The sequence below is a fragment of the Chrysochloris asiatica genome, unplaced genomic scaffold, assembly GCF_000296735.1.
Source record: "Chrysochloris asiatica unplaced genomic scaffold, ChrAsi1.0 scaffold00016, whole genome shotgun sequence".
In the NCBI taxonomy this organism is placed as follows: Eukaryota; Metazoa; Chordata; class Mammalia; order Afrosoricida; family Chrysochloridae; genus Chrysochloris; species Chrysochloris asiatica.
Genome location: NW_006408534.1, coordinates 2,958,827 through 2,986,315, shown reverse-complemented (window position 1 = coordinate 2,986,315; position 27,489 = coordinate 2,958,827). Strand labels below are relative to the sequence as shown.

At 38.7% G+C, this 27,489-nt stretch overlaps 1 protein-coding gene across 4 annotated transcripts in view; it reads left to right on the top strand.

Annotated features, from left to right (window-relative positions):
* Window positions 1-27,489, top strand: part of LTBP1 (latent transforming growth factor beta binding protein 1) — a 636,211-nt gene that overhangs the window by 383,696 nt on the left and 225,026 nt on the right. The gene's annotated exons all lie outside the window — the stretch shown is intronic.

The following is a 27,489-nucleotide window of genomic DNA, read 5'->3' as shown; positions in this document are numbered from 1 at the left end:
TCTTTTGTTAAGTGGTGATAAAATCCATGGGAGTTTGGATCACATTACAGAGTACCCCCATGGTCTTCCCGCTAAACTTCCATCCATGTATGGCCAAGTAAACGCACGCCTCAGCAGAACTACTTTTCTGCTGACAAATGACTGGGAACCGGAGTCCTCTTTACATCTCTCACCAGAATGTTGCCACCTTAAAATCCCGTTACAGAAAAACACTGACCTGTACTAACTTGTTTCAGGTATTAAATGTCAGAGTGAACTCACTTGTCCTTGGAAATAGAAAATGTTCTGTAGTTTAATGCTTTATCTAAGAGTTCTCTAGGGACACAGAACCAGTAAACTCTCTCTTTCTCAATCTCGCCTTCTCTCTGTCTCTCTCCAATAAAACCCATGAAAGCCAGAACTTGTGTAAGGCAGAAACCTGCTAGAGAAGGGAAACTCCACTATTTTCTATGAATTGAGAGAGATAGAAAAGCCCTAAGGCTTTACCCTGTCAAAGGTACAAAACTCGTGGCAACTAGGAAAACAAGGCAGTTCCATTGAAGTCCATTTCTCACAGATGTCACTGTATACACAAATGCATGTGTACACCAAGAGAGAAAGATTGATTGATAGATTTTGAGGAATTGGCTCATGGGATTGTGAGGGCTGGCAACAGGCTGGAGATTATGGCATCTTGTGTTCCCAAACTGGTAGATCATGCAGTAGGGAGTGAGAGAAATTGTGGTAAGATGTGTCTTTATAGTTTGGAAGTAGATTAGCCCCTCAGGAAATCACCCTTTTTGATTTTTAAGGCTATCACTCACAATAGGGAAAGTCATCTACTTAAGATTACTTAAGGCCAACTGACTTAATCATATAGAACTATTTCATAACAATATCTAGACTAGTGTTTTGATCAAGAAACCGAGTCCCGTTGACACATGAAATTAACCATCACACTAAATATGGAATATGGTAAGTATTTTTGTTCAATTTATTTTGGACAGTACAGAAAATGTTTACAAAAAGAAACTAAAAGATCATCGTATAGCATAGTGTCTACATTTTATAAATGAGGAAACTCAAGCCCCAAAAGGTTAAGTAACTCTCCTAGGGCTATATAGACATGAAGTTACAACTCAGATTTACCCATGCCTAGTTTAGTGCCCTTTATAGGATATCCTATTTGGACTTACTTACTTTGTGGGATGTCTGATGAATCCTCCAATTTCCCTTTAAGCGTCTAAGATGAAGAGTTATTAACATAAACTTGGAAAAATATGTACATTGAAATAACAGAGATGCATAGAGTTTCCCAGAACCATATTGAAACCAAAACATGTCAAGAATAGCACCTATCTTTGAACTTCTGATCTGCGGCTCTGTACTGTACTTTCATCATAGAGAGGGAGTAGGTTAAAGTCATGTTACCAAGTATAGGATATTAAAATGTTTCATATCAAAGGGGTATCCTAAATACCTATGAATTTTTAAAGTAAATTGTCTAGTCTGTTGACTTTTTATGGTGATTTGAGTGAAGGTTTACAAAGCAGATCAGCTTTCCATTCAACAATTCATTTCCATTTTGTCTCTTATCATTGATTGCTGTCCCCACAATGTATCATGTATTCCTCTTGCTCCCAGTGGTAGCTGTTTCTATTTCACCTTCTTTTCTAACACTTCTAAACTTTGTCCTTGGGTAAATGCTGCCCTTTCATCTCAAATAGTTGATTAGTCTAAGGTGTACATACCTCACTATTGTTATTATTCCCTTTATAATTCTGTTTGGCTGAAAATTGAGCCATGGATGTGATTTCTTTCCCAGACCTAAAGGGTGTCTTATGGCTATAGTCTCAGGGGTTCCACCAGTGTCTCTCTGACCAGTAAACCTGATCTCTTTTATGATTTTGAGTTTTGTTCCATACTTTTCTCCTATTCTATTTGGGACCTTCTAATGTGATCCCTTTCAGAGCAGTTAGTAGTAGCTGGTTGTCAGGCACTATCTAGTTGTTCTTATCTCACGGTCATAGAGACTCATGTTTACATGGTCCATTAATCCTTTTGATTGTTTCCATGGGTCTTCCATTTTCTCCTTTCCTGTGGGCAGGGAGATGGTTGCACCCTAAATGGCTGCTCACGAGTGTGTAAGACTCCAGTCTCCACTCACCACAGAAGGATGTGGAACATTTCTGGACTATGTTATGTTAGTTGACCCTGGTGGCCCCTCAGACCATGGTCCTGAGGCCCCAGGTACAAAGACTCATTCCCTCAAGGTATTTAGTTATGTCTAAGATGTTTTCATAACTTTGCCCCTTATGTGCTCCACCACATTCGTGGATAAATATGTAGCAAAAGTAAACACACATGTATAAATGCTCTCTATCAAACAAATATATTCATGATTGTACTCTCACCTTCCCTCCCACAATTATTCAGCCTGCCTATCTATCTGTGTGTTATAGATCATTGTTATCACAGGCCTGCGTAAAGAACCGTATTTACCTGTTACCTTAAACTCTTCCTAATGTCTTCCCCTTCCTCCATTGTTTTACACACCATATTTCCAAAAAGTTTTTCCTTTAAATATTATAAGCCCTAATCATATGTGAGAGAATGCTGGAAAAGTTAAGCTAACTCGAATTAATAAAAAGTTAGATTGGCTGGACTTAATACAATATCTAGAATCAATAGGGGTGATGAATGCCATCTGTCATTTAAAGAGGTTAGGCACTGTATGAAGGATATCTAGATTCCCCAGCAACCATTCACCAGGTTTTGTTGTTGTTGTCAGGTGCCATCGAGTCAGAACCGACTCATAGTGACCCCATGCACAGCAGAATGAAACAATGTCCGATCCTGGGCCAACCTCACTACCACTGCCACACTTGAGTCCATCAATGATGCCACCTGGCCAATCCATCTCGTTGGGGGTCTTCCTCTTTTTCTCTGACCCTCCACCTTACCCAGCATGACATCCTTCTCCAACGATTGTTTCCTCCGGACAATATGTCCAAAGTATGAGAGACGAAACTTAGCCATCCTGGCCTCCAAGGAGCACTCTGGCTGCACTTCTTCCAAAACAGATCTGTTGGTTCTTTTGGCAGTCCATGGCACTTTCAGCATTCTCCTCCAACACCACAACTCAAAGGCATCAATTCTTCTACAATCTTCCTTATCCACTGTCCAGCTTTTGCATCCATATGAGGCTATTGAAAACACAATGGCCTGGGTCCGGCGCACCTTAGTCCTCAAACTGACATCTCTGTTCTTTAATACATTTAAAAAGTTCCTGTGCAGCATATTTGCCCAATGCAATACGTCGTCTGATCTCTTGACTGCTGCTTCCACGAAGTTGATAGTTGATCCAAGAAGAATGAAGTCCTTGACAACTTCAATCTTTTCTCCATTGATAAGAATGTTGTTTATTGGTCCAGTGGTGAGGTTTTTTGTTTCCTTGACATTGAGATGTAATCCATATCAAAGACTGTGCTCTTTGATCTTCATAAGTAGTAGATGTGAATGTTTGCATTTTATAGAGCTGCAATTTGAAACCCCAAAACGTTATTTTCAAGGTCACATGGCTATTTTTTATTATTTTAAAAATATGCAACACAGCATTTGCCAATTTGATATTTTTCACATGTACGATTCAGTGGCACATTGGTGATGCTGTGCCACAATCATCAATATTCACTACCAAATTGTCTATCACCACTCACAATTGGAGTTCTGGTATGGTGCTGTGGGTTAATGCACGGGATTGCAAGGTTAGTTTGAATCTCAAGGTCAGCAGTTCAAGCTCACCACCTGCTCCTCAGAAACCCTATGCAAGGTCACTATGAGTCAGAACTGACTCAATGGCTCTTAACAATAACACACATAGCTACTTTTTGAGACAAATCTACAAACATGGGAATAATGGATTAGTCAGTTAGTCTACTTGAATAGAATTCAAGAATTTAAGATATAATTGAATTTAAGTAAATTAATGAGTGGCTAAAAATGGATGAACAGATAAATGCATATTCTGCATTGTAAACCTAGTTAATGTTTCAAAGAACTGGTTAACAATCTTATGTCAAGATGCTCAAGTACAATTTTAGGGTACATAATAGGAATGTAATGAGCAGGGCATTGGAAAGGAAATCCTCATTGTAGTGTATGCACATCAGACTGCACTTCGGATTATGTTGTTCAGTTTTCATTGTCTTTTTGTTATTAGTTATTATTGTTATTAGTTAAGCAAGTGTATGAAGGCCTAGGGAACATAAGTGTGCTTAGTCTAGAGAAGTGACGACTGAAGAGAAATATTTTGGCTGCTTTCAAATGTTTATTTAACTGTCCTGCAAACATGGCATGTTATTAAGTTGCTTCAGAAACCAGAGTCAATAAGATGGAGTTACAGAGAGGCATATTTAGAACAAGTACAAGAAAGCTTTTCTGTGAAACAGAGTTCAACAGCATTGTAATGAACCATTTGGGGAAATAATAAACTTCCTGCTCAGATCAGTGGTTCAGTAGCTACTAAATAACCATTGGCCAAGGATGCTTTGGGATATTTCTGTCATGTGCAATTCATACGCTAGATGATCCCTCAGGTATTTTCCAGCTCGGTTGATGCTATTATACTGTATTCTCTGGGATGATGGCTGTGCCTGAGAAGGGAGAAATGACATCTTGACTTGATACATACAAGTTAGCTCAGGACCTTAAGTTACTTGAAGTTTCTCCCATGATTAGGTATATGTGTTTGCTCCACAAAATTATGGGATAGAAGAGGGTGCTTATTTATCTTTCACTATTCTAATCCTGTATGCTAATTGTTAAGCACTTTTTCCAGAACGTCATGTGCTCCCAATTCCTCTGATTCCATAGTAGAGAATGCACACCTGTTCTCTTCTTTCTGTGTGTGTTTGTGTGTTGTATATGTGTCTTTTTTCCATTTGTTACTGCCCATAGATATTTGGGAACAGGCTGCCTACTCTTTTTTAAGGTGTTTTATGTTCTTATTTATTTCTCACGTATTTGGAACTTGGTAAGAGACTCGATCAGAGACTCATTCTAGCTTTATTTTATGTGACCACATACCAATAATTTTCATATAATTTTAATGATTCACACACCTAAGCACAGCTACCATAAACACAAAATATGAGCTATGCAGAAATAAGTAATAATAATGTGAGCAACTATTGCTTGTTTACCATGTGCCAGACACTTTATTTATGAGTAATTTGTGTTGATTTTCTCTGCTTCTGCTGTATGCGGTTGAGTTGGTTTTGACTTATAGTGACACTGATTACTGTTTCCAAGGCTGTAAATCTTCACAGGAACAGAAAGCCTCATCTTTCTTCCACTGAGCAGCTGGTGGATTCAAACTGCTGACCTTACAGTTAGCAGCCCAATGCATAACTCACCATATTATCAGGGGTCTTTTGATGATCTCTGTTGTTGTTAAGTGCAATCGAGGCAATTCCAACACATGGTAACTCTGTCTAGGGTTTCAGAGGAGTGGCTTGTGTGTTTGAACCACCAACCCTGCGTTTCAAACCGTTAAGGTTTAGTGTGTTATTCTACAGCATCATACCTGTTGTTGTTAGGTGCCGTAGAGTACAGACCGTATGCACAACAGAACTAAACACTGCCCGATCCTGGGCCAACCTCACAGTTGTTGCCATGTTTGAGCCCGTTGATGCTGCCACTTTGCCAATCCATCTCCATGGGGGTCTTCCTCTTTTTCTCTGACCCTCCACCTTACCAAACATCATATCCTTCTTCAGTGACTGGTCCTTCCTGACAATATGTCTGAAGTATGAGAGACAAAGTTTGGCCATCCTGCCTTCCAGGAGTCTCTGGCTGCACTTCTTCCAGCACAGATCTATTGGTTCTTTTGGCAGCCCATAGCATTTTCAATATTCTCCTCCAACACCATAACTCAAAAGCATCAATTCTTCTACGGTTTTCCTTATTCACTGTCCAGCTTTCACATGCATATGAGGTTATTGAAAATACCATAGCTTGGGTCAGGTGCACCTTAGTCCTCAAGCTGACATCTTTGCTCTTCAATGCTTTAAAAAGGTCTTGTGCAGCAGATTTTTCTAATGCAATACGTTGTTTGATTTCTTGATTGCTGCATCCATGAGTGTTGATAGTTGATCCAAGAAAAATGAAGCTCTTGACAACTTCTATCTTTTCACTGTTGATAAGAATGTTGTTTATTGGTCCAGACATGAGGATTTTTGTTTTCTTTGTATCGAGATGCAATCTATACCGAAGTCTGTGTTCTTTGATCTTCATCAATAAGTATTTTAAGTCCTCTTCACTTTCATCAAGCAAGGTTATATCATCTACAGATTGCAGGTTTTTAATGAGTCTTCCTCAAATCCTGCTGTCACGTTTTTCTTCATATAACCCAGCTTCTCGGATTGTTTGCTCAGCATACATATTGAATAAGTATGGTGAACGAATACAACCCTGTCACGCATCTTTCTTAATTTTAAACCATTCAGTGTTCCCATATTCTGTTTGAACAACTGCCTCTTGGTCCTGTACAATTCCTCATGAATACAATTAAGTGTTCAGGAATACTTATGCTTCGCAATATTATCCATAGCTTGTCATGATCCACACAATCAAAAGCCTTTGCATGGTCAATAAGGCAAAGGTAAACATCTTATTTATATTCTTTGCTTTCAGCCAAGATCTGTCAGACATCAGCAGTGATATTTCTTGTTCTACATCCTCTTCTGAATCCGGCTTGAACCTCTGGAAGATCTCTGTCAATGTATGGTTGCAGCTTTTTTGATGTTACCTTTAGTAAAACTTTACTCACATGGGATACCAAAGATATTGTCCGATGATTTCCGAATTCTTTTGGGTCGCCTCTCTTTGGAAAGGGCACAAATATGGATTTCTTCTAGTCGGCTAGATAGTTGTCTTCCAAACTTTTGGGCATAGATGAGTGAGTGCCTCCAGTGCTTCCTCACTTTCTTGAAAGATTTCAGTTTTTATTCCATCAATTCCTGGTGCCTTGTTCTTTGTCACTTCCTTCAATGCACCTTGGACTTCCTCCTTCAGTATCATTAGCTCTTGATCATATGCTACCTCTTGAAATGGTTGAACATCAACCATTTCCTTTTGGTACAGTGACTCTGTGTATTCCATCCATTTTCAATTGATGCTTTCTGCATCATTCAATAATTTGCCCAAAGAATCCTTCAATAATGAATATCGAGGCTTGAATTGTTTCTTCAGTTCCCCCAGTTTGAGAACTGCTGAGCGTGTTCTTTCCTTTTGGCTTTCTGGCTCCAAATCTTTGCACATTTCGTTCTATTTGACTTTGTCTTCTCGAGTTGAACTTTGAAATTTTCTGTCCGGCCCGTGTACCTCCTCATTTCGTCCATTTATTTTAGAATCTCTACACTGGAGAGCAAGTTTCAGTGTCTCTTCTGACATCCATTTTGATCTTTTTCTTCTTTCTTGTCTTCTTAATGACTTTTTGCTTTCTTTCTGTATAATGTTCTTAATGTCATCCCACAATTCTTCTGGTCTTCGGTCTTCAGTGTCTAATGTATGAAATCTGTTCATCAGATAATCTCTAAATTCAGGTGGGATATATTCAAGTTCATATTTTGGCTCTTGGGGACTTGTTTTCATTTTCTTCAGCTTCAGTCTGATTTTGCATATGACCAATTGATGGTCTGTTCCACAATCTGCCCCTAGCCTTGTTTTGGCTAATGATATGGAACTTTCCCATGGTCTCTTTCCATTGACGTAGTTAATTCAATTTCTGTGTATTCTGTATCATGAGGTTCGTGTGTATAATCATCTCTTATGTTGTCTAAAGAAGCTATTTGAAATGAACAAATCATTGGTTTTGCGGAATTCTATCAGATGATCTCCAGCATCATTTGTATCACCAGTGCCATATTTTCCAACTACTGATCCTTCCTCTTTGTTTCCATCCTTTGCATTCCAATCACAGGTAATGATGTTGATTGCATGTTTGATCAGTTTCAGATTGAAGAAGTTGGTAGAATTCTTTTTTTTTTTTCATTCTCACTGACTTTAGTGGTTGGTGCATAAATTTGAATAATAGTGGTATTAACTGGTCTTCCCTGTAGGCGCATGGATATTATCCTATCATAGACAGCATTCTACCTCATGACTGATCTTGATATGTTGTTTTTGACGATGAATGAAACACCATTCTTCAATTTGTCATTCCTGGAATAGTAAACCATGTGGTTGTCAGATTCAAAATGGCCAATACCAGTTCATTTTAGCTCACTAATGCCTAAGATACCGATGTTTATGCGTTCCATTTGATTTTTGACAATTTCCAATTTTCCTAGATTCATATTTCATACATTCCATGTTCCTGTTATTAATGGATGTTTACAGCTGTTTCTCTTCATTTTGAGTTGTGCCCCATCAGCAAATGAAGGTTCCGCAAGCTTTACTCCCACAGGCTGTACTCCATTCTCATTATCACAATCAACTCTACTTTGAGGAGGCAGCTCTTCCCCAGTCATATTTTGAGTGCCTTCCAACCTGAGGGGCTCCTTTTCTGGCACTAGATCTGACAGTGCTTCTCTGCTAGTCATAAGGTTTTCAGTAACTAAATATTCGGAAGTAGCTCATCTCTCCTTCCTCTAGTCTGTTTTTGTCTGGAAGCCCATCTGAAACCTGCCCACCATGGGTGACCCGGCTGGTATTTAAAATACCTGTGGCATAGCTTCCAGAATCTGAGCAACTCACAAGCCACCACAGTACGACAAACTGACAGATGAGTGGTGGATCATACCTGTACTAGCCTTCAAATATCTTTTTAATCTAGGTACTATGATTTTCTTGTTTTACATATGAATAAATTGAGACACAGAGATGTTAAGTAACTTGAATAGCACATAGTAGATGCTACATGTAGGAATGAAATACAGGTAGACTGAGATGAAAACTGAAGCTGTCAAACACCTTGTTCTACTGTCAACACAAGTTGCTCACTTGTTCATATAGTATGTGCGCCATTTAGGCATCATTTCAGTCCTGTGAGATGTGGACATTATTGATTCCAATTACAGATGAGACACAGAGAGTAAATAATTTTCCTGATGTCCCACAAATAAGAATCCCAACCAGGATAAAACTTTACTCCTCCTTACCATTTTTATATGATGGGGCTTTAAGAAATGTATGGAAAAACGTAATTAAAAAGCAGTGACATTATTGCACAGACTTTGTGAAGCCCCCTTGTGTATTTTTGGGAAGTATTACTATGGCTGAGGGCTCAACTGATAAAGGGAGGTGGTGGGAACCCATTCAGCGACTCCTCACTCTGTTACGCAAGTTGTTATCAAAATTGCTTCCAAGGCATTGAGCAACAATCTGGTGTGGTGGTGTGGGATAAACGCTGGACTGCTAACTGCAAGAGTGGTTCAAACTTGCTAGCCGCTCCTCAGAAACCCTATACAAGGTCATTATGAGCCAGAACTAACTTGATGACAGCACTTATCAACAGTAAAATACTACTAACATGTTGGTGTTAAATGCTGTCAAGTTGATACTGACTCATAGTGGTCCTGTAAAGGGTTTCTGAGGCTTTTTAAATCTCCAAGAGAACAGAAAGCTTCATCTTGCTCCTGCAGTGTGGCTGGTGGGCTTGAACCATGAACCTTGTAGTTTACAGTCTAGTACATATTGTATGGAGCCACCACACTCCCACTACTAACATTGTTATTGTTGTTAAGTGCTGTTGAGTTGTTTACAACCCATAGCGACCCTGTATAGGGTTTTTGAGGCATTGCTGGTGAGCTTGAACTGCCACAGTTGCTGTTCAAACAACTTTGCAAGTAGCAAATTAGAACCAAAGTCTATTCCAAGAATTAATAGAAATAAAAGCATTTCTATTAATATTATTTTGGCTATATTTAATGAGAAGAGATGGTTTTCCATCTCTTGAAGAAGGTTCAAGGTTCTCTGTGGCTCATATTCATGATATGATCACTTTCGTTATGGAATTGAAAATTTGTAAGTAATAACATGCTTTTTAATTTAGCAAGCTAGAATGGAGAATTGTTTTAAATAAGTAATTGCTTGAGTTTTGTATTTTTCCTATCTGTAGCTGTCTGACATTTAGCAAGTTGCATCCATATTGAGCACAGCAAATTGTTCTGATTCAGTTGACTCTCCCATTGGCCACCAACACTAAATCCTGGCTTCCATTTGTCTCAGGAGGACATTTGTGAAGCAGTTACAATTTTTGAGATAGATTCTCGAGTAAAGAATTGCAGAAAATTCCATTTCATGATGCCGCAAGGAGTCACCACTAAATTACACCCCAGAGAAGATTGACTCATAAAATAATATGATTTCATTCAGCAAAATCTTTGTAAAAATTGCCACTGAGAAAAGGGCTTCATTTCACCCCCTTTGTGATATTATTGGTCAGTAAAATGAAATCTAATGTTCTCACATAATATAGGTGCACTCAGTTTTCCTAGAGCCTGGAAGCTTTTTAATCTTGTTATCCTAAAGGTTTTCAGAAGGAGCCCATTAAATCTCTAATTGTATACTCCACATTGTTCTTACAGTCAAATGTCTTTCTCAGTTTGCAAAGTCCATTTACAATTAAAGTGATTAATAACTAGAATTACATTATTTCTTTCAACTAAGTGAATTAATGTTCTGAAACAACTTGTACTAATGCGTGCTGTATCACAAAGAGCCAACTGTCCAGAAGTTAACATGAGCTTACAAATAATTGCTCTCCAAGTTGGCCTCCCCCCTCCCCACTTTCTAGTGGTGCTGCAATTATCTTTTCAAAGGAATGATTTATTACATATACACACATGGGCGCTAAAACCTGCCTTGCTACTCCAACATAATGGAATTGTTATAATTTTTTTCATTTATCATAACAAACAATACGATTGTTTTTCATGGTGGATCTAGAGCAACATTCATCATTTGATTATTATGCTAAGGGGTTTGATGTAAAAGTAGAGTTCAGTGAAATAACACCTCATGGAAAGAATAATCCTAGCAGTTCCTACTTTTCATTCTGTGTACACTCAAGCTTGAAGGTCCTTCCTGCATGTTACATATTCTCACTTGCCCATAACTTAGCCAAGAAATAAATGAGGTCTTAAAAAGTTTGGTGAAAATCAAAGTCTTAAAGATAGAATTAGGTTCTGAAAGTACTTGCGAGTCAGTAAATTTAGTAAAACCTTCTATAAAAAGTTAGTATCGTCTTTAACATACTAGAATCATTTAGCAAGTCCGTAAGTATATATGGTGAGTATATATATGGTGTGTGCTGTGGAGTCAGTTGCTAGTCATATCGGTCCTGTGTGAGGCTATAAACCATTATGGGACCAGAAAGTCTCATCTTTCTTCCACAGAGTGGCTGGTAGAATAGAACTGCTTACTTTTCAATTAGCAGCCCAGTTTATAATCCACATCCTGATGTGGTGCTATAGATTACGTACTGGACTAACCGCAAAGTCAGTGCTTCAACCCCACCAGTCACTTTTTGGAAATCCTATACAGAGTCACTATGAGTTGGAACCAACTCAACAGCATTAAACAACAGCAACAACGTTGTTGAACTACCAACCTTGTGGTTAGCAGTCCAGTGCTAATCCTACAGTGCCACACCAGGACTCCAGACGTGGAATCGGAACCGACTCTTAGCGACCCTGTACAAGGTTTCCGAGGCTATAAATCTTTGCAGGAGCAGAAAGCCTTATCTTTCTCATGTGGAACAGCTGGTAGTTTCAAACTGCTGACCTTAAGGTTCACAGCCTGATTTGTAACCACTGCGCTACCAGAGCTCCTTTAGGAGCTATGGGAAATATCAAATTATGTAGCTAGAAGTACTCCACACTTTTATAATCTAGTGTATACTCCTTTTTCATAGATATTCTTGAAAACTTCTTAAAGGATTCCATATTCAACAGACATTAATTGGCAGGGTACTCCTGAGGTACATATTGAGGCTATGTGATGAATGATGAGTAAGAGCTCTTCCTGTCCTTAGAATTTAATGTAAATAAATTGGTTTGAATCAGCAGAATGCCATTTGTTTTATCTGCTCTCCTAAGTAACAGGATTTTAGCTGACTTGAGATGAGTTTGTGAAAGCAGATAGGAGCTGTTAGCATAGTTTTTTTATGTGGCAGTTTAATATAAGAGTTGCTCTGCTTAACAAACTAAATTTATAAAAGAGATACATTTGGGAACAAAAATACTCATTACAAAAAATTTCATTAAACTATTTCTTTTAGATAAAAAGCTCCCTGAAGACCATCTGAAACCAAATTTTATTTGGACAAACATAGTGCCAATTGCTTAAGAGCCATCTCTGTCGTTAAATGAGACTCACCAACCCTTAGTTAAATTCCTCATGGGCAAGTCATACATAGGATTTTTTGGTTAGGAAGAGTTGACGTGGACTGCAGCTTTGATTTCAGACCTCTTACTGATGATTTTTTTTTTTTTTTTTTTTTAATTCCTCATGAGCTACAGTATGGTGAACAGCTAGGGGAAGACTGTTTTTTGAGTGCTTTTGGAAAACTGATTGAATGGGGACTAAAAAATAGAGGTAAGACCCTCAAGAAAGTCTGCTTGGCTGGAGAGAAAAATATGGGCTGTAACATATCAGTGGTTCAAGCTTACGAGTCGCTCCTCGGACATCCTATATAGGGGTCGCTATGAGTCAGAACCAACTCAACTGAACAACAACAGCAACAAAACCCCACCATATTGTTGTTGTTTAAGCCTTCTAATCATCCCTGACTCTTGGCAACCCCATATGCAATAGAAGGATTCACGTTGCCCAAACCTGTGCCATCTCCAGGATGGGGACTGTTTCATTTTGATCCAAAGGGTTTTTATTACTTGATTTTCAGATTTCCAAACCTTTTTAGTTCTCAGGTGAGGATTCTACCATGGACCCACCCATCCCTCACTAGTGCTGGTTTCAAACTGACAGGTGAGGTAAGATGAAGTAATTCTGAACTTTAAGGCGAGGTTCGTGTGATTAAGTCTGTCAATTCATGTACCTGTACCATTTACAATAAAACCAGCTTTGTAATACATGCTGGAAAAACATTTATTGGATTTACACTGCCTGTAACATGGAAATGTCCAGAGGCCCTTATGACAACTTCTTGCGTATTTCAAAGAAAATGCATTTGTGGATTAGGCAAGAGTCATCATTTAACAGTTATTTTCAACAGTATGATGAAAAAACAAAACAAAACAAAAAAACCCTGCCATTGTGCCGATTCCAATTCATAATAACCCTATAGAAAAGAGGCTTTCCAAGGCTTTAAGTCTTTACTAAAGCAGACTGCTACGTCTTTCTTCCAAGGAGTGGATGGTGGGTTTGTACTAAAGACCTTTTGGTAAGTTGTCAAGCACTTAGCCACTGCACTACATTGGCTCCTCCTCCAAAAGTATTTTTGTTATTGTTGTTAGGTGCTGTTAAGTCATTTTCAACAAATAGAGAAACCTTGTATAACAACCAAATAAAACACTGCCCAGTCCTTTGCCATACTCACAATTGTTGTTGTATTTGAGCTCACTGTTACTTTCACCATGTCAATCCATCTCATTGAGGATCTTCCTCTTTTTTTAATCTTCCTCCACTTTACCAAGCATGAGGTCTTTTTCCAGGACTGGTCCCTCCTGACATTTCCAGTGTATGAGAGATGAAGTCTTGCTTTGAAGGAGCATTCTGACTGTGCTTCTTCCAAGACAGATTTTCTTGTACTTCTGTCAGTTCATGTTACTTTTAATATTTTTTGTCAACATAATTCAAATGTATTGACTCTTCTTAAGTCTTCCTTATATGTTGTCCAACTTTCACATACATATAAGGTGATTGTAAAAACAGTGGCTTGTGTTAGGTGAACCATAGTCCTCAGTTGACGTCTTTGCATTTTACTACTTAATTTTCTCTTTCCACATTCTCACATATGTTTGGGGATTTGGGTGTGAGTGGGTAGGAGTAAGGAGTCAGGGCTAGACTTAAGACTATAGGTAGGTCTAAGTTAGGCCTGTCCACCACTTGTGTGTCAGTTTGTCGTACGGTGGTGGATTGTGAGTTGCTGTGATTCTGGAAGCTATGGCACTGGTATTTTAAATACCAGCAGGGTCACCCATGGTGGACAGGTTTCAGATGAGCTTCCAGACAAAAACAGACTAGGAAGAAGGAGTGACAAACAACTTCTGAATATTTAGTCACTGAAAACCTTATGAATAGCAGAGAAACACTGTCAAATAGAGTGACAGAAAATGAGCCCCTCAAGTTGGAAAGCACTCAAAATGCAGCTGGGGAAGAGCTGCCTCCTCAAAGTAGAATTGATTGTGATGATGCAGATAGAGTAAAGCCTGTAGGAGTAAAACCTGTGGGACCTTCATTTGCTGATGGGGCACAACTTAAAATGAAGAGAAACAGCTGTGAATATCCATTAATAATCAGAACATGGAATGTATGAAGTATGAATCTAGGAAAATTGGAAATTGACAAAAATGAAATGGAACACATACACATTGCTATCTTAGGCATTAGTGAGCTGAAATGACTGGTATTGGCCATTTTGAATCTGACAACCACATGGTTTACTATTCCAGAAATGACAAATTGAAGAGGAATGGTATTGCATTCCTTGTCAAAAAGAACATATCTGGATCAGTCATAAGGTACAACGCTGTCTGTGATAAGATAATATCCATGTGCCTATAGGGAAGACCAGTGAATACCATTATTATTCAAATTTATGCCCCAACCACTAAAGCCAGTGAGGACGAAATAGAAGATTCTACCAATTTCTTCAATCTGAAATTGATCAAACATACAATCAAGATGTATTGATCATTACTGGTGATTGGAATGCAAAGGTTGGGAATAAAGAGGAAGGATCAGTAGTTGGAAAATACGACCTTGGTGATAGAAATGATGCTGGAGATCGCATGATAGAATTATGCAAAATCAATGATTTGTTCATTTCAAATACCTTCTTTAGACAGCATAAGAGACGATCATATACATGGACCTCATCAGATGGAATACACAGAAATCAAATTGACTACATCTGCGGAAAGTGATGATGGAAAAACCCTATATATCATCAGTCAAAACAAGGCCAGGGGCAGATTGTGGAACAGACCATCAATTGTTCATATGGAAATTCAGACTGAAGCTAAAGAAAATGAAAACTAGTCCACGAGAGCGACAATATGATCTTGAATATATCTCACCTGAAAGTAGAGATCATCTGAAGAACAGATTTGATACATTAAGCACTGAAGACCGAAGACCTAAAGAGTTGTGGGAAGACTCAAGAACATCATACACGAAGAAAGCAAAAAGTCGTAAAGACAAGAAAGAAGGAAAAGAAAAAAAAAAAAGAAAGAAGAGATCAAAATGGATGTTAGAAGAGACACTGAAAGTTGCTCTCCAGCATAGAGATGCTAAAGCAAATGGAAGCAATTAGGAGGTACAAGAGCTGAATAGAAAATTTCAAAGATCAGCTTGAGAAGATAAAGCCAAGTATTACAACAAAATGTGCAATGATCTGGAGTCAGAAAACCAAAAAGGAAGAATACGCTCAACATTTCTCAAGCTGGGAAAACTGAAGAAAAAATTCAAGTCTCAATTTTTGTTATTAAAGGTTTCTGTGGGCAAATAATTGAATGATGCAGAAAGCTTCAAAGGAAGATGGAAGGAATACATGGAATCATTTTACCAAAAAGAAATTGTTCATGTTCAACTATTTCAAGAGGTAGTTTATGATCAAAATCCAGTGATATGAAGGAAGACATCCAAGGTGCATTGAAGGACTTGACAAAGAACAAGGCACCAGGAAGTGATGGAATGAAAATTGAAATCTTTCAAGAAAGTGAGGAGGCACTGGAGGCATTCACTCATCTCTGCCAAGAAATTTGGAAGACAACTATCTGGCCGACTGATTGGAGGAGATCCAGATTTGGGCCCATTTCACAGAGAGGTGATCGAACGGAATGTGGAAATCATTGGACAGTCTCTTTGATATTCCATGCAAGTAAAGTTTTACTAAAAGTAATAGAAAAACGGCTGCAAGCATATATTGACAGAGAACTTCCAGAGGTTCAAGCTGGATTCAGGGAATGAGGGATATCATTGCTGTGTCCAATGGAACTTGGCTGAAAGCAGAGAATACCAGAAAGATGTTTACCTGTGTTGTATTTACTATGCAAAGGCTTTTGATTGTGCGGATCATGACAAGCTATGGACAACGTAGCAAAGTAAGAGTATTCTGGAACACTTAATTGTGCTCATAAGGAATCTGTACATGGACCACGTGGCAGTTGTTCGAACAGAACATGGGAACGCTGAATGGTGTAAAGTTAAGAAAGGTGTGTGTGTGACAGGGTTGTATTCTTTCACCATACTTACTCAACCTGTATGCTGAGCAAATAATCCATGAAGCTGGGTTATATGAAGAAAAGCATGGCATCAGAATTAGAGGAAGACTCATTAACAACCTGCAATATACAGATAATACAACCTTGCTTGCTGAAAGTGAAGAAGACTTAAAATATTTACTGATGAAGATCAAAGAGCACAGCCTTTGGTTATGGATTATATCTCAATGTAACAAAACAAAATTCCTCACCACTGGCCAATAAACATCATTCTTAACAACAGAAAAAATTGAAGTTGTCAGGGACGTCATTCTTCTTGGATCAACTATCAACAGTCAAGGAAGCAGCAGTCAAGAAATCAAATGATGTATTCCATTTGGCAAATATGCTGCATAACACCTTTTTAAAGTGTTGAAGAGCAAAGACGTCAGCTTGAGGACTAAGGTGCGCCTGACCCAAGCTATGGTATTTTCAGAACCACATGTGCATGCGAAAGCTGGACAGTGAATATGGAAGACTGTAGAAGAATTGATGCTTTTGAGTTATGGTGTTGGAAGAGAGTATCGGAAGTGCCATGGGCTGCCAAAAGAACTAACAGATCTGTGTTCAAAGAAGTGCAGCTAGAGTGCTCCTTGAAAGCCAGGATGGCTAAACTTCGTCTTTCATTCTTCGGACATATTGTCAGGAGGGACCAGTCATTGGAAAAAGAGTATCATGTTTAGTAAGGTGGAGGGTCAGAGAAAAAGAGGAAGACCTCCAGGGAAATTGATTGGCAAAGTGGCAGCATCAGTGAGCTCAAGTGTGGCAACAATAGTGAGGTTGGCCCAGGACCGGGCAGTGTTTCGTTCTGTTGTACATAGGTTCACTATGAGTCAGTACCGACTCAATGGCACCTAACAACAACGAAAGGTTAGGCCTGTAGTCCTGGTGTGGTGCTATTGGATAAGCACTGGATTGTTAACACAGGTCAGATGTTCAAATCCTTCTTGGAAACCTTGGATATCCTATATAGGGTCACTATGAGTCAGAAGCATTTGACTTGTTTAAAAACAACAGGCTAGACATAGGAATTCATGTATTCAGTTATTTTCAATGGCATGATGTAAAAACAAAACAACAACATTAAAAACCACTGCAATTGAGCCGATACCCTGTTCCTAATGACCCAATAGGAAAGAGTAGAATTTTCCCATAGGCTTTCCAAAGCTCTAAATCTTTACTAAACAGAGTGCTACATCTTTCGTGTTAAGATTTTAGTAGGTCTAGGGTTAGTGTTTGTTCCTTTCATCATCATCATCTTCTCTTTTTTTAAAAAAAAATTTCTTTGTGAATTGAGTGATATTTACATGGGAGAATATCATTTCATTGCTATGATTACAATCTTCTCCATGCATCATCATTCAATAGTATTTGCTTCTATTTCTTATTTATTTATTTGGTGGTGGTGGTGGGGTGTACACCAAAACACTCAGGGATATATAATCATTTAAACAACCAAAGGGCACATTCTGCAAGCCTGCCTCCACCCACCAACTCACAGCCTTTCTCTTTGCATGAGTCTAGGGTCCTCAGCTGATCTCTCTCCATGCCATCATCTCTACCTCCATCTCTGGTGTCGCTTCTTCTCTGAATAGGGTCCCACATCCCGCTCGTACTCTTCTCCCTTGATGGTCCCAGAGTTCTCTGTTCCTGAACTGTAAGATGAACTACTCCCTGCCTTTTGTTAGAAAACTTCTACCTTTACAGTTGTGACCGTTGCAATTAGTCATGATAACAATTACTATTGAATCATAAGAATCTTATCCCCATCTCCTTTCACCAGATCTGTCTAGACAAGATGAAAACTATTCAGTAAGGATTCTACTTCCCCCACTCCCCCGCACACTCTGAAACTAAATTCCCTCTTGAAAACTTTTAAGCCAGTGACTTCCTGCTTTTATATTCCCCTCATCCCCCATTTTAGGTAGTCATTGTCCAAGTTACCCATCCCTATCAACCTTGTGTATAGAGGGGATTGGATTGATACTTGATGTGAAGACTCCTTCCCTCTCAGTTGGTATTTTGAGCTACTGCATCCATAATTATAGGTCAACTTTATCAAATTTTAGCAATTTGCACTTGTTTCCTTTATCTTTTTTTTTTTTTTTTTTTTTTTTAATCTTCCTCTAGTTGAATTCTGATCGTCAAGCCATTGAAGCTAGGTTGAATGTGTACCATCTACAAGTTTGGTCATTCTTGTGTGTCATCCCTCACTTCATATCAGCTGGGTACTTTGCTCTCAGCTCTAGCCCTCCATGGTTATGTCCTTGTCCGTGGGCTCAGGATTCCCCAGGTCTTACCACACTTTGGGCCAACCAGCCCTTCTGCTTCTCTCTGTCTTCTCCAAGTCGACGGGATTCTATCCTTCCATCTTCTTTTGATGCTTTCTCTGACATTTAATATTTTACCCCTGAAGTCCTTCATTATTGCAACCTAAGGCTTGGATATTCTCTTCAGTTCTTTTCAGCCTCAGAAATGCTGAGCTTGTTCTTCATTTTTGGTTTTCTAACTCCAGGTCTTTGCACATTTATTATAATGTTTTACTTTGTCTTCTCAAGCTGCCTTTTGAAAATCTCTGTTCAGCTTTTCTACTTCATCGTTTATTCTAGTTGCTTTAGCTTTTCTGTGTTCAAGTTTTAGTGTCTATTCTGACATCTATTTTGTGTTTTTCTTTCTCTCTTGTCTTTTTAATGTACTTTTTCTTTCTTCATTGTATGATGCTCTTGATATCATCCTACAACTCTACTGGTATTCTGACATTAGTGTTTAATACATGAAATCTGTTGTTGAGACAGTCTCTAAATTCAGGTGGTATTTATTTACAGCCATTGTTTCAGCTCCAGTGGACTTGTTTTAATTTTCTTCAGCTTCAGCCTAAACTTGCATTTGAGCACCAGATGTACTGTTCCACAGTTGGCCTCTGATCTTGTTTTGGCTGATGATATTGAGCTCCTCTACCATCTCTTCCTACCTCTCTGCCATCAAGTTTATTCTGACTCATAGCAAATGAATGTAGGGTTTCCACATCTATAAATCCTTTCTGGAGCAGAAAGCCCCCTTTTTCTCCTGGGAGTGGCTGGTGGACTCAAACTGCTGACCTTATGGTTAGCAGCCCAAGGTGTAACCCACTGCATCACTACATCTCCTTCCCAAAGATGTAGTCAGTTTGATTCCTATGTATTCCATCTGGTGAGATCCACCTGAATAGTCCCCATTTATGGTATTGGAAAAAGTCATTTGCAAAGAATAAGTCATTGATCTTGCAAAATTCTATCATATGATCTCTAGCACTGTTTCTATCACCAAGTGCATGAATCTTTTAGATCTTTTAGAAAGACCAACACGAGGCTGGTCCCTATAAATTGGAGGTTAAAGCTATCCCAAGTGTTCTGTTTTCTGACATGTTATGCCTCTCCATAGTTCTTGATATCAATCACAGTTTCTCACTTCCCTCAAGCCTCAGGTTTCTGCAACATGCTGCAACATTTCACAAAACTCACAATTGCTTTGAGATGATCCATGCAATTGGGGAGCCTGGGAAGTCCCAAATCCATAATACAGAAATAATTCAGTCTAGAGAAATCTCAACCTGTAGTTTCAGGAGTTGAGGAACCTAGATCAGCAGGTCAGATGACAGGCTGTTGATGTATAAGGCTGTGGCAGTAGGTGAATCAGATCAGGTGATGGATTGAAAAATCTCTCTTACGGAGGTCAGATGTAATGAGCCAGATGCAAGATCCAGGGCAAGAGAGCGAACTTGTCCAAAGCAGTCTTACAAATGGGAGTCAACCATGCTTCCAAGGGAAACCAAGTGGGGTGACATGAGTCACATCCTCTAGAAAGGTGGGGACATCCTTAATCCTTAGTTCTTTTGTAATCTTTACTTCTTCTTGTTAAGTCCTATCGAGTTGGTTCCAATTCATAGTGAATTTGTATAGGGTTTCCAAGGAGTGACTGAACTTGCTGACTTTGAGTTTGACCTGCCGACTTTGCTGCTCAAACAAACATATCCTACAGCTTCACACCAGGACTGTCCTTGACTCCTTTGTTTGTTGTTAGGTGCCATCGAGTCCGTACCAACTCATAGTGACCTTATGCACAACAGAACGAAACACTGCCTGATCCTGGGTCAACCTCACTACTGTTGCCAAGTTTGAGTCCATCGATGCTGCCACTTGGCCAGTCCATCTCATTGGGGGTCTTCCTCTTTTTCTCTGACCAAACATGATATCCTTCTCCAGTTACTGGTCCCTCCTGACAATATGTCCAAAGTATGAGAAACAAAGTTACTCCTTAGTCACACCTTAATCTTTATTCCTTAGCGCCTCATTTTAAAATGGGTTCATAATCACAGGCATAGAGTCTAGGATTTACAGTGCATCACCAGATGGAGATGTCTGGATCGAAAGGTCATAATAAATAATTAGCTACCTTGCACTAAAGTTATATTCTCCAACTACTGATACTTTCTGTTCATTTCCAACTTTCACATTGCAATCACCAGTATTTATCAATGCATCTTGAGGGCATGTTTGATCAATTTCAGACTGAAGAAGTTGGTAGAATCCTTCAATATCTTTATCATTAGCCTTAGTGGTTGATGCATAAATTTCAGTAACAGTAGTATTAACTGGTCTTCCCCATAGATACTATAATGTCACAGACAGCATTGTACTTCAACATAGATCTTAAAATGCTCTTTTTGACAACGAATGTGATACCATTCCTCTTCAATTACTTGTTCCCAGTATAATAAACCATATGGTTGTCTAATTCAAAATGACCAATACCAGTCCGATTCATTTCACTAATGCCAGGGATATCGATCTTTATGCATTCCATTTTATTTCTGATGATTTTCCTAGATTTATGTTTTGTACATTCCAAGTTCCAATTATTAATGGATGTTTGCAGCTGGGTTTTTTTTGTTGTTGTTGTTTTGTTTTTTTTGCATTTTGAGCTGTACCTCATCAGAAAATGCAAGTCCTGAAGCTTTGCTCCATCCAGGTCATTAAGGTCAGCTTTACTTTGAGGAGGCAGCTCGTGCCAAGTCTTACTCTGAATGCCTTCCAACGTGAGCAGCTCATCTTTCAGCACTCTATCAGACAGTGTTCTGCTGGTATTCATAAGGTTTTCAGTGGGTAACCTTTCAGAAGTGGTCCACCTCACCTTCCTAGTCTTAGTCTGGAAGCTCAGCTGAAACTTGTCCACCATAGGTGATCCTGCTGGTGTTTAAAATACCTTTGACATAGGTTCCACCATCACCATACCACAGAAGCCACAACACTATGACAAACTGATAGACATGTAGTAGCACTCAGCATTAGGTGGCCAGTATGTATTCATTTTAATATCTAAAGTTCTGGTTAATGAAGTGATAATATTCATTGGTATTTTCATTGAAAATGTTTTCAATGCTATTTCCCTTCTTTCAACATATTCTGCTCTGACTTCTCTGTGTAAGCAAGATAGTTACAACTTTGTTCCTAAAGCCCCCTTCAGTTCCATTGTCATAAGGACACTGCTTGTTGAGACATTTCTTTCTTACTACCAGTAAATTAAAAAGATTTATGGAATTAGCATGGATATAAGGAGCCCTGGTGGCACAATGGTTAAGTACTGAACTGCTAACTGAAAGACTGACAGTTTTAACCCACCAGTGGCTCTGCAGGTGGAAAGACTTGGTGATCGATTCCAGTAAAGATTATAGTCGTTATGTGACTCAATGGGGCAGTTCTTCTCTGTCCCACAGATGAGTCGCTGTAAGTTGAAATTGACTTAATGACACAGAACAACAACAAAATGGGTATTAGGAATGAAATTTAGAATGCATCATTCTTGCTATGTATTTGGATAAGAATCAATTGGTAGAGTCAGTCACATTTAATCATCTAAAATTTTTAAAATTATTTTTGTTGTACCTATCACCAGCCGCTCCTTTGAAACCCTGTACAGGGTTACTATGAGTCAGAACTGACTCTCTGGCACTTAACAACAACAGCAATCAAAGGTGCATCACTGTATTATATTTAGTGATTTAATTCCGTAAACTGTAGGGTAATTAATTTGATATTAAATTGCCTCATGCAATATAAATAATTCATAGGGAACTGATAAACATTTTAATGATTTGATGATGCTGTTTCATTGTGCTGGCCATCGTCTTAAAAGTACAGTCTCTAGTTTACATGGGCACAGCATTTTCAGTAAGAATTTAAACAGCCTTTGATCTGGACAGAAACCTCATATTGCAACATTTGCAAGTCTCTTTGGGACCCATTCCTAGTCATCTTGGAATCATTTTTCTTATGTGTCCACTTATTACTCTTATATCACTACGATAGAATTTAAAAAGGAAATGTCTGTGTATTTTATCACTTTTCCTCAGGAAAGACAGTGGTGAAATGAATCATTAGCACATTGTATTTCTTAGTAGCTCTTTCACCTTAAACTTCGGGTGTCTGAAATAAATGGAGAGTGCCTGTTGTATTGTGAATGACAAGAAAAGCCCATGTGAGTGTAAATGTTTCAAGATGAAATGAATTTAGTATTGTGGACTGGAGTCAGTAATCCAAGACCAACAGTGTAAGTGCATGCACTTAGCAGGATATCATGTGTGGCACACATGTATTATGCAATAAAAACAAGCTGTTCTTTGGGCTCTGATAGTTCCTTTATCATGTTACACTGAAGACAGAATTGTTAGGAAGGTAGTTGTTTCCACAATGGTTGGCTCATTTTCATTGAGTCTAGCTACTGAACCCATCCTGTGTTTGATCATTATTTCATAATGATGGGACCATTACAGGCTAGAAAGCAAGGCTATGGTAGCAATGAGGTTGAGATAGAAGCAATTATAACAGGAGAAGACCTGTGTAGTGGTTTGTGGGCCAGGCCAAGAGAAAATTTTCACAAAATGTGTTATACAGACCATCAGCTAAGGGACATGTTAATAGATGGTGTGTGAAAAAAGGTCTCTGTAGCCAAATTACAGGAAAACAGCGGGTTAAACAGAGAAAAATATTTCTTACCGAAGGACTTCTTGGGGCCTCTGTTATGCTAATGTATAATGTAATAAGCAATGTTTCTGAAAAGTACTTGGTCAAGGAACCCATCTTTCATCTAATGTTCTATGTAAAATATGTTGGAGTAAAATTACTCTAGGGCATTGGTCTCCATACTTTTATTATTCACCAACTCCTAAAATGAATTTGAAAAACTTAGGTGTTTATACATTCTTTTGATCAAAAGTTAAATGACTATAATAGATTCATTTCTGATGTCTTTATTGTTTCTAAAATATGATTTGAACATATTTTCATCAAAATCTGGGTGCTGTAGAATTGACTCAACTTGTTTATGAAAAATGTTTGCCATAGAACCTAACTGGCAAAGCCAGGCCTTTAAAAACAAATCAGATTTATCATGTTTCTGTGATACTCCTTGATTAGGGACATATTTCTGAGAATTTTTCTTCGCAGAGCAGCACCCCTAGAAAGACTCTGGATGGATAAGAGGTATTCCTTTGCTTTGTAAAGATGAAAGGGGTGCTAGAAAAGGACAGTGTGCCAATGTGTTCTTAAGCAGATAACTTTCAGAAAAGGAAATTTCTAAAAGGCTGGGAACCTAGATGTTGATGCCTGTATGTAGCCTGTAGAATATCTTCATGTGCTGTCAGGGGTATAAATAAGCAGCGTGAAGATTTCTATTCTGGAAGATTAAGAAATACATATGACATCTAAGGGTCAACTCCTTGTCTACGTATAGTAAGTGATCTCTGTTAGATAGCCAAATGACCTGGCTTGCTGGAAAAATGTTCACCTCAAGAAGTCATTTCTCTCCTTTCAAGTGGAAATCATACTTCTGATGGGATCTATAACGTAATTTCTATCCATCAACAAAAGCAGAACATACATGTTGAATATCCAGAAAGCTTTCTTTCTTTTTTTACACACAGTAAAAAGATCTTCATGTACTGTTCTCACTTTATACCTAATTCCTGTTGGTTATTGGACATGCCTCATTTCCTGTATAAACTTGCGTCATTAAAAAAGCAGTAAATTATTACTCACTCCGTGAAACATAATTACTCTCCTGTAGGACAGTAGATACATAAAGATACGTTGATTTCCCTTAAGGGCACTTACGCTATTCATAATATATTGTGCATTAAATCTCATACTTGATTCTTTGGCATTTTCAATCCTGGCAACCAACAGAGTGATTTGAAGTCAGAGAATATTTAAGTTACAAATAACCTTGGGGATTATCTCGCTCAGCCCTCTTTGTGTTATACGAGAGTAAAATTAATTGACTTGCTCTAGGTAACTTAATCAAGTATCCCAGTGAGCTTTAAATCTAGGGCTTTTGTGGGATACTTCTCCCAGTAGATTTCCATACTCCTGTTAACATCTCTTTTTTATTTTAACCATTTAAACCATATCATTGAAAAGACAGGAAAGAAGGAAAAGACCAAAGTGGATGTCAGTAGTGACTCTCAAACTTGCTCTTTAACATAGAAAAGCTAATGCAACTTGAAGAAATGATGAAGTCAGAGCTGAAAAGAAAATTTCAAAGGGCAGCTCGAGAAGACAAAGTAAAGTATTATATTGAAATGTGCAAAGAACTACAGTTAGAAAACCAAAAAGGAAGTACATGCTCAGCATTTCCCAAACTGAAAGAACTGAAGAAAAAGTTAAAGCCCTGGGTTGCAATATTGAAGGGATCTGGAGCTGTAGGATAAGTACTCAACCATAAAGTCGGTTTGGACCACAAAGTGGGCAATTCAAACTCACCAGTCGCTCCTTGAAAATCCTTTACAGAATTTCTGTGAACTGGAACTGATTCACCAGCACTTAACAATAGCAGCATGGACGAAATATTGAGTGACACGAAAGGCATCAAATGAAGGTGGAAGGAATACACTGACCCACTGTGTCAAAAAGAATTGACTGCTGCTCAACAATGTCAAGAGGTCTCATATGGATCAAGAACCCATAATGTTGAGGGAAGAGTTTAAATATGAATGCATTGGTGAAAAACATGACTCTAGGAATTGACGGAGTCCTGGTGTGGCGTTGTTGATTCATGCGCTGGACTGCAAAGTCGGTTTGAGCCGCAAGGTTGGCGGTTCAAGTTCACCAGCTGTTTCTTGGAAACCCTATAAAGGGTTGCTATGGGTTGGAACCAACTCAGTGACACTTAACAACAACAACAGGAATTGACAGAATACAAATTGAAATGCTTAAACAAATTGATGCAGCACTGGAGGCACTCACTCATTTGTGCCAATAAATTTGGAAGACCAACCTATTGGAAAAGATCTGTATTTGTGCCCATTCCAAAGAATGCAGAAATCATCAAACAATATCGTTAATATCATATGCAAATAAAATTTGGATGAAAATAATTCAAAAAAGGCTACTGTAGTACATTGAGAGGGAACTGCCCGAAATTCAAGCTGGACTTTTGCAGATGGATGTCAAACTAGGGATATCATTATTGATGTTAGATGGATCTTCGTTGAAAGCAGAGAATGCCAGAAAGATGACTACTTGTGCTTTATTGACTGTGCAGAGGCATTGGACTGTATGGATCATAGCAAACTATGGATAGCATTATGAATAACAGGTATTCCAAATTACTTAATTATGCTCATAAGGAATCTGTATGTAGACCAAGAAGCAGTTGTTCCATTAGAACAAGGATATATTGAAAAGTTTAAAATCAGGAAAGATGTGTGCAGGGTTGTATCCTTTCACCATACTTATTCAGTCTGTATTCTGAGTGAGTAATCTGAGGATGTGAATTATATGGAGAGAAACATGGCTTCAGGATTAGAGGGAGATTCAAAAGCAATCTGTGATATTCAAATAACACAGCCTTGCTTCCTGAAAGTGAAGAGGACTTGAAATACTGATAAAGATTTAAGACTACCGTCTTCAGTGTGCATTGCATCTCAATGTAAAGAAAATAAAAATCCTCAAACCTGAGCCAGTAAATAACATCATGATAAATGGAGAAACGATTGAAGTTGCCAAAGATTTTATTTTGATTGGATCCACAATTCATTGTTCATGGAAGCAGCAGTCAAGAAATCAAACAGTGAATTGCTTTAGGTAAAAGTACAGCACAAGACTTCTTAAAAGTGTTCAAGAGCAAAGATGTCAGTTTGAGAACTAAGATGGGACTCAATCATGCCATGGTATTTTCTGTTGCTTGTGAAAGTTGGACAATGAATAAGGAAAACCTGAGAAGAATCGATTCATTTGAATTATGGTATTGGTGAAGACTACTGAAAGTACCATGGACTGCCACAAGAACAAACAAGTCTGTCTTGGAAGAAGTTCCTTAGAAAGCCAGAAAGTTCTGTAAAGGTGAGGACAATAAGACTTTCTTGCTTGTACTTTGGACATGTTGTCAGGAGAGACCAGCCTCTGGAGAAGGACATCTTGTTTAGTAAAGTGTAGGGTCTGTGAAAAAGAGGAAGACCGTTAATGAGATGATTTGACACAGTGACAGCAACAGTGGCTCAAACATAACAATTGTGAGGATGGCACAGGGCTGGACAGTGTTTTGGCCTGTCATGTATAGTGTTGCTCTGAGTTGGAACCAACTCTAGGACACCTAACAAAGTGTCCAGCTTTCTATTTCTGTTACATTAGGCTGAACCAATGGATTTTGTATCAGTAGTCCATTTAGACCTATTGTAGGCCTATATATGTTGTTGTTGTTGTCGTCAGGTGCCATTGAGTCGGAACCGACTCATAGCGACCCCATGCACAGCAGAACGAAACAATGTCCGATCCTGGGCCAACCTCACTACGGCTGCCACACTTGAGCCCATCAATGATGCCACCTGGCTGATCCATCTCATTGGGGGTCTTCCTCTTTTTCTCTGACCCTCCACCCTACCTAGCATGACATCCTTCTCCAGCAATTGTTTCCTCTGGACAATATGTCCAAAGTAGGAGAGATGAAGCTTAGCCATCCTGGCCTCCAAGGAGCACTCTGGCTGCACTTCTTCCAAAACAGATCTATTGGTTCTTTTGGCAGTCCA